Here is an 8,672-nt window from a genome sequence, read left to right on the forward strand (position 1 = left end):
GGTGATCAAAAAAACCGAAAACTGAATATCCGAACCGAAAATTTAAAATTCGGTTCGGACTTTAAAAAAAACTGAAAAACTGAATTATATATTAATATAATATATTATTAATATATGTGCTAGTATTACATAGGGCTGAGAAAATATACCGAAATACCGCACTTACCGTACCGAAAAAATACCGAATTTTCGGTATACCGTACTTTTCGGTACGGTATCATACCGTACCGACAGTTCTAGGTACGGTAAAGGTATGCATTTTGTATATAGCGCATCATACCGCAAATGTGCGGTATACCGCAAATACGGTATATACCGTAATTGCGGTATATACCGCATATATACCATATTCATATTTTTATTTATAAAATATATTATTATATAATTTTATTAAACATAATTGAAACCTAACCCACCGTAATTGCGGTATATACCGCATATATACCATATTCATATTTTTATTTATAAAATATATTATTATATAATTTTATTAAACATAATTGAAACCTAACCCTAAACATTATCTCCGCCACCACCAAGGCTGTCTCTCTCTCATCTTCCCCCAAAATTTCCAATCAGATCCAACACCCACCTCGCCATCGCATTGCTCCAAATTCCAACTCTTGCACCGTTGATGCGCCGAGAAGAAGTTCAAAAGGACCTCTGCCTCGATTACTCTCTCTCTATTATTTTCTCACTCGCAGCTTTCTCTCATTGGTGAATCCAACTCAGGTGCTTAGCATATTCCTTTTCAATTTGCAATATTATGCTTACTAGTTTGTTTTTGTGCGCTGGATTTTATTACGTTGAATAGGGCTTTTATTGTTTGTGTGTCTGTGAAATTCTCGTGGATTTGAGTAAGCCTAATTTTGTAAATAAAATCATATGTTTATATGCAAAGTAAAGTTGCTTCACATCCTTCACGCCTTAATCACCTCTTTATTGGCGAACCTCCAAATCAAAACACGCAGCACAGCACAGCGGCAGATTCAGTGTCCGTATATATCATCTACCTCTGTGTACTGAAACAGTATTTGCAAATTTGTTAAAATAACTTTAAGGTCTTTTTTTATAGTATATTTAAAAAATAAATTCATTTTTGTACTAATCGTAGGACTGGACTGCCATCCACCATTGGAAAGAGGGAAATTGCAAATTTGTGGAATGGCTGTGTAAGATTTGCATTGATTGTTAAGCAGCTGATATTTTGTTGTTTTCTTCAATTGTTTTCTTCATGTTTTGATCTTGTCAACCTTATCATTTACTTCAACTGTTTTGATCTTGTGTTTTCTTCATGTTTTTGTTGTAAATTTGCATTGATTGTTAAGCAGCTGATATTTATAAGGGAATGGCATCTTCTGTAACTTGAATCAAGGTTTGTCAAAAATTAAACTTTCGGTATGTTTTGTCATGCGGTATTCGGTATACCGAAATCACGGTACGGTATACCGAAATGTCGGTAAGGTAACGATATCTACATTTTGGTATACCGACTTTTCGGTATACCGGTATGCGGTATACCGAAAAAAGCGATACGGTAAAGGTATGCATTTTGGCCATACCGCACTTTTCGGTACGGTATGCGGTATGGCCATTTCGACGCGGTATACCGTACCGTTCCAACCCTAGTATTACATTAATATTTAAAACTAAAACCCTGAATAAACATAACTATCAGACTACTGCCTCTCCCTCTCTATCTCTAATCTCTATCTCTATCTCTATCTCTATCTCTATCTCTATCTTCACTCTAACCCTAAATCTCCCCAGCTCCAAGCCTCCAAGCTGCCGCCTCCTTCCAACCATCGCCATCACCATTATCGTAAAATGAACTAAATGGTGCATCTTAATTCCTACTCCACGCCTGCTGCCTCCATTTTCTCTTTCTTTATTTCTCTTCTCTCGAACTCATCCACGCCTCCACATTCCTCTCCCCCTTCAAAATCGAGGAGCAGAAGTCGCCCAGATGCCATAGTGCCAGATTCCAGAAATCCTATCATAGAAATTTTGCTAATGTTTAAATGTGGCAATCATATTTTCTTTGTAACTTTTCCATTCATTAAATCGTAAGTTTTCAAGAGTATTTCTCCACTAGAATACAACATATTTTCTAGTTTTTTTAGATCTCCAGATTGTTGGTTGATTTGGTTTTTTGAATATCTTATACAATTTCGTTTTTTTGGTTTTATTCGATTTTTTAAGTTCAGTTTTTGGTTTTCCGGTTTTTCGGATTTCGGTTTCAGTTTCGGTTCGGTTTCAGTTGTAGCCTAAATTCGGTTCGGTTTGGGCGAAAAATCGAATCGAAACCCGAATGCACACCCCTATAACTAACCCATACTATTTGATCCTTAGTCGCACCTATCTTTATCATTTGGTTTATTTTATTTTACTCTACCCATGTCATAAATTAAAATTTTATAAAATTGTTTGCCGAATATGAAATGTTTCATTTAGAGTGAGTTGAGAAAAGTACATTTCTATTTTTTTATTGTTTATAATATTTTCAATTATTTATAGTGTTATCAATGTTTTATTATAATTAACACATATTCTTAACTTTAAACATCATTATATTCTCGTTATCCTCTTTTTAAAATCCACTTATCTTAGTTATTTGAAAATCTTATATCTCTTGTATAGCACGGGTGATAACACTAGTTTATTTAAAAATACCACAAGTATATAAATTAGATATCGTTTTAATTATTAATGATTAACTACGGTTTGTTATACTTAATAGCATATTTAGTTCGATATTAGTAGGCATCAGGCATAATATTAGTTTAAAATTAAAGATTTTTTTGTCGATTCTTAGAATTAAAAAGACCATTATTAATATTAAAAATTAAAGCTACCAAATTATGTAATTTACAAAAGCATAACTAATCAATATTAATAGGCATAACTAATTAATATTTATATTTGTTAATTTAGAAAAAAACGTGTGGTGTAGTGTTTTTAACTAATCAATAAAATGTGTATTATATTAATATGGACAGCCCACTAATTAATTACCAACCAAAAATTAGGTCATTTTTATCCCTTCGCCTAGCAGCGTTCTTCTCCGGTAGTATTCTTCTTTGTATTTTTACTTCAAAAATCTGTAATGGGATTGGTTTCACGGTTACATTTTAAGTTAAGCATTTTAAGTTTAGCAGTGCTGTTGAAGATTGTTTAAACCAGCCTCAGGAATGGCAAATCCCCTCTTCGCTACCTTCTCCTATTCAAAGTAACAACATAGCTCAGAAAACGAAAACAGCTGGAACAGAAGTGGTTTAAGGGAGACCGTTAAGAAGATGAACGGTGGTAGTGAAAAAGGCGGAATCTTGGCAACGGAGGACGGAAAAAGAAGCGAAGTCTTCAACAGGAAGAGGGCTCAAGGAAGGGATGAGAGCGATAGGCCGAAAAAGCAGCCGCTCAACCCTGGTAATTGGGGAAATACTTGCAACAGTAATACCATTGCTTATGTGCAGGTAAAGGCAAATCGTTTGTTTGTTTGCTTTATTTCATTTTACCTTGATTCGATTTTTGTTTCTTTCTGTGGTATTTCTGTTTGTTGCTTGGAAAAAATATTGATTGATTTTGCTAATGGACTTGATTTATGTTTCATCATCACTTTATTGGAGTGAAAGTTTGTGTTTCAATGATGATTAATTTGCATTTGCCGTAGGTAATCTCACGATCTTGAATCTAGATTAAAGTTTAATGCAGAGACAGCCTAGTTAAGATTGCTAATTTGACTAGGATTTTGTTCGTTCGAGTATATCCTCTTTTTTGCAGCTATGGATTGTTAATATTGCACATACAGTGGAAAGACATAGTATCTTTCTGTTGGCCTATTTGAGCGTGTAACCGTGTATATTAGCCTTAACTTTTGGTTTCTGGTGTTCCATCATGGATAAATCCGTGGAGGTTTGAGGGTGTAAGAATATGAAAGTTGATTGGGGAAACTGGGACAAATCGAGGACTCGAGATAAAAAAAAATTGTAAGATATTTAGTTGTATATGTGCTAAGATTTTGTTGCTTTTAGCTCTTCCGATGCTAAGGAATGCTTAAATACATGCATAAGAATCATTATTAAGCTATAGTAATGAAATAGGTATATATAACTGTCATCCCACAATCCCAATGATCACCGAGTGTTACACTCTTTGAGATGTTGGTTCTCTCAATCTATTTGAGGTATCTTTGCAGCCGAAAAGAACAGGTAGCTGTGATGTGGGTGAGAATGGACATTACGGTAATAAACGAGATTTGAAGTTTTTTCCCCTGTTTTTGCACTTGGGAGGAAGTTGTCCCTGTTTATCAACAGAGCAAAATGTGTTAACTCGGATGAGCTAGTCACGTAGAAGAACAATTTATTTTTCTCGTTTTAATGTATTTTAACCTATGTTGAGATGCCACATCATGAAAGTCCAGTTACATTATTATACTTCAGCCATACGTTTTTACTTGTGTGTGTCCTTTGCCTTCTTTTACGGTGCAATTAGATTTAAGAGTATGGTCTACCTTGTTCACTTTTTTTGATAAATATTATGCTTTCATATCGATCAATTTGTCCATTTATCTTGCAGATCCTTGGAACTGGAATGGATACACAAGACACATCCCCAGCAGTCCTGCTGTTTCTTCAACAGCAAAGATTTATATTTAATGCTGGAGAAGTGAGCTTACCTCAATCTTGTTTAAATTCCTGTATTGTGTAATGGTTTCTGGAATTAATTCCCATGTATCTTATTCTTCTTTACAGGGACTTCAACGCTTCTGCACCGAGCATAAGATCACATTGTCGAAGGTATCATTTGAATAAATGTTTACGTAGCTTGTTCTCTTTTTAGCAATTCTACAGATTGTTATACTTCTTTATGTTTCAAATTTCTCCAGATTGATCACATATTTCTCTCACGTGTCTGCTCAGAAACAACTGGTGGACTTCCAGGTAACCACAATATTTCGTATTATGTGGAGAATGATTTTACAGATACCTGTGATTCTACACCAACTACTTTCCTTGATAGAACCATCGTGTTGTTGGAAGTTACAACGTTTACTCTTTCACTACAGGTCTCTTATTGACCCGGGCGGGCATGGGAGACAAAGTAATGCCTGTAAGTATTATTTATTGCATTAAACTTAGTTAAATCGTGACTGTGAAGATTTAACTGTAATTGTTCTTTGCGCCAAAGGTCAAGATGTGGGGCCCCTCAGATTTTGAATATTTGCTTGATGCTATGAAATCGTTCATCCCCAACGCTGCCATGGTTAATTCGCATAGCTTTGGACCATCACTTGGATCACCGAGTATGGTGCTGCAGAGCTTTGATAATCCTTTTGTTCTGATCGACGAAAAAGTGATCAGAATATCCGCAGTACTCTTGAGACCGAATTATGAAGACGTGTCGCATGGGGAAAATTCTGGCAAACCAACTTCTCCTGAGCCTATTAAACATGCGACGAAGCCGGGTGATCTCTCTGTTATTTATATTTGTGAATTGCCAGAGATTAAGGGAAAATTTGACCCTAAAAGGGCCGCTGCTCTCGGATTAAGACCCGGCCCAAAATATGGCGCGCTGCAAGGTGGGAATCCTGTAATGTCGGATAGTCAAGATATTATGGTAGATATTGCTTATAGCTTGTATCTTTTTAGTTTTCTGCTTTCAATCTTCTTCATATTTCAGCCTCGTGCCCCATGTGGTGTGATATTCAGGTACACCCAAGTGACGTTATGGGTCCGTCTGTTCCTGGTCCTATTGTCCTTTTGGTCGACTGTCCAACATTGTCGCATTTCCGGGATCTGCTGACCGTGCAATGCCTCTCCCCGTATTATGTAGATACAGCTCACGAGGTAATAGAGGGTTCCAAGATTGTGAATTGCGTAATTCATCTGACTCCTTTGAGCGTCACTCGGACAGATGATTATCGAACGTGGATGTCAAAATTTGGAGCAGCTGAGCATATAATGGCAGGACATGAAATGTTGGTTTCTCTAAAAATTGAATCTTTCCTGACTTTCTGGATTTTTGTTGCTTTTTCGACTGCTTCTGCGTGTTTGATCTCTTGGAGCTGATGCATTCGTCTCTGCAGGAAAAATATACAGGTACCGATTTTGAAAGCTAGTGCTAGACTCGCAGCTCGTCTTAACTATTTGAGCCCTCAGTTTTTCCCCTCTCTGGGTTGCTGGACACTGCCGAACATGGATTTACCATCTGAGACAGAGGCATCACATGAGGTACGCATGACAATATTTTGGAATCTTGCGATTGTTTCCTAATTAGACGGTTCTCTGTTTTTTACTCGTTATCTCGGTTCTATTCAAACAGATTTTGGCTGAGAATCTTCTCAAGGTATGCGAAATCTCTACAACGACACCCCCCTTTTTTTTTCTTGCGTCGGATAGATGGTTTTTGCCATATAAAGTGAAGCAATTATAGCTCATTTCTACTTGTTGATGATGGCTCTGTACCCTTGCTATATATGTAGTTTCATCTGCGTCCCTACGCGAATATGGGGCTCGACAGATCAAGTATACCGAAACTAACATCTCATTCCGAGATCATTCAAGAGCTATTGTCAGAAATTCCGGAGGCTAGAGACGCCTCCGAGAATGTGACCCGTTTATTGTCGGGTTGTGCTAGTGTGACCGAGGAACCATGGTTGCTCGAAGATGCTGTCCCTAGCTGTCTCGAAGATATAACCAGAGAAGATATGGAGATTGTTCTTCTTGGTACCGGTTCTTCGCAACCCTCAAAGTATCGAAACGTTAGTTCGATTTTCATCAATTTATTTTCCAAAGGAAGCATACTCTTAGACTGTGGTGAAGGAAGCTTGGGACAACTAAAGAGAAGGTAAACAGTGCACCCCTTTTATGCATTTAAGATTTTTTTATCCCCAAATTCATCTATCTAAACAATAAACCAAATCAAACATTCTTTATAAGTAATCTAAATCACCTCCACCCCCATATCAGCTAAAGAGATCGTCTTGCTCTTACCCCGTGTCATTGATATGTTGCAGATTCGGAGTCCAAGGTGCGGATGAAGCTATAAAAGGTTTGAAATGCATCTGGATTTCGCACATCCACGCTGATCACCACACGGGCCTTGCAAGTATCCTTGCTCGACGACGTGATCTGTTGAAGGGATCACCACACGAGCCCACCCTTGTCGTTGGCCCGTATCAGCTAAATTGGTTTCTGAGCGCCTACCAGAAGCTCGAGGATCTGGACTTGCGGTTTCTCGACTGCTCTCATACAACTGAAGATGCATTGGAGGCTTTTGATTCGAACGAAGGGAACCCTAGCAAGGGCGTCGATTCATCTCTGTGCAAGATTCTCGGAGAACTTGGATTGGAAGCGCTGGTGAGCTTCTCTGTCATTCATTGTCCTGGAGCTTATGGCGTCGTGCTGCAGGCTGCGAGCAGGATCAACAGTGCCGGTAAAACCATTCCCGGGTGGAAAGTCGTCTACTCAGGTGACACCAGACCTTGCCCGAAACTTGTTTGGGCTGCCCGCCGCGCGACCGTGCTCATTCACGAGGCAAGTCATGACACTACTATTACTTCTACGTGGCAAATACTTACGTACATCCAAATGTACGGTGCACATTAGTATCTTATTAGAAATTAGTTAAGGCAGATGTACTGTGCATTTGGATGTACGATGCACATTAGTCTCCTATTAAAAATTAGTTACGATGGATCTACCGTGCATCTGGATGTACGGTGCACATTATTCTCTAATTAGAAATTAGTGGACTCGTTAGTCTCTAATAATTTAGTGAAGACAGATGCACATCAGTCTCTAATTAGAATTTAATGAAGACATATGCACTTTGCATCCGGATGTACTGAAAGTGTGCCTATTTCAGAATGCTCTCTGTGTTCTCGGTTCACCATTTTATTGACTCCCGTTTGCAGGCGACCTTCGAAGACGGGATGATGGATGAGGCGGTGTCTAAGAAACACAGCACGACGATGGAGGCAGTGGAAATGGGGAATTCTGCGGGCGCGTATAGGATCATACTGACTCATTTCAGCCAGAGATACCCGAAGATCCCGGTGTTTGATGAAGCGCATATGCACAAAACATGCGTCGCGTTCGACATGATGAGTGTCAACTTAGCGGATGTTCATGCACTGCCAAGAGTGCTGCCATATCTCAAAGTTTTGTTTAGAGGTGAAATGACTGTTGATGACTCTGAAGATGTGTAAGCTTAGATACTGCCCTTGTTGCTTACTTTTGATATTTATTTATTTTATTTAATGAAGCCACTGTTTTTTCATTTCACTTTGTATATTTACCTTTTTTAATTGGTGCAATATGTAAATACATTGGTTTTAAAAAATTGATTTTGAAGCCGTTATTATTTATACTAAGAGGAGTGATGATAAATTAACAAAGATTGTAGTATATACAATCTAGGATATTTTAGGTATTTTACATTTACAATAAACTTAATGATTAATTAATTTAAGATATTACATCGTTACCCTTTTATGATCATTTAGGAAAATTAAGCATTCCATAATCAACTACTATACTTTTAGGAAATGATTTATTACACTTCTTAATCAATGCATTATTTCCTCTTCCATTAACAAGAGCGACTATTTCTTCTACAAAATAAATTATCATTGAATGGTTCAATGAGCAATTGCAGTAAAATGCATGAGA

At 37.6% G+C, this 8,672-nt stretch overlaps 1 pseudogene; it reads left to right on the top strand.

Moving 5' to 3' along the window:
• The first annotated feature begins 518 nt into the window (after positions 1–518).
• On the top strand, positions 519–8,280 carry LOC121761715 (annotated as a pseudogene).
• The last annotated feature ends 392 nt before the right edge of the window (positions 8,281–8,672 follow it).

Source organism: Salvia splendens, chromosome 13 (assembly GCF_004379255.2).
Source record: "Salvia splendens isolate huo1 chromosome 13, SspV2, whole genome shotgun sequence".
Classification (NCBI taxonomy): Eukaryota; Viridiplantae; Streptophyta; class Magnoliopsida; order Lamiales; family Lamiaceae; genus Salvia; species Salvia splendens.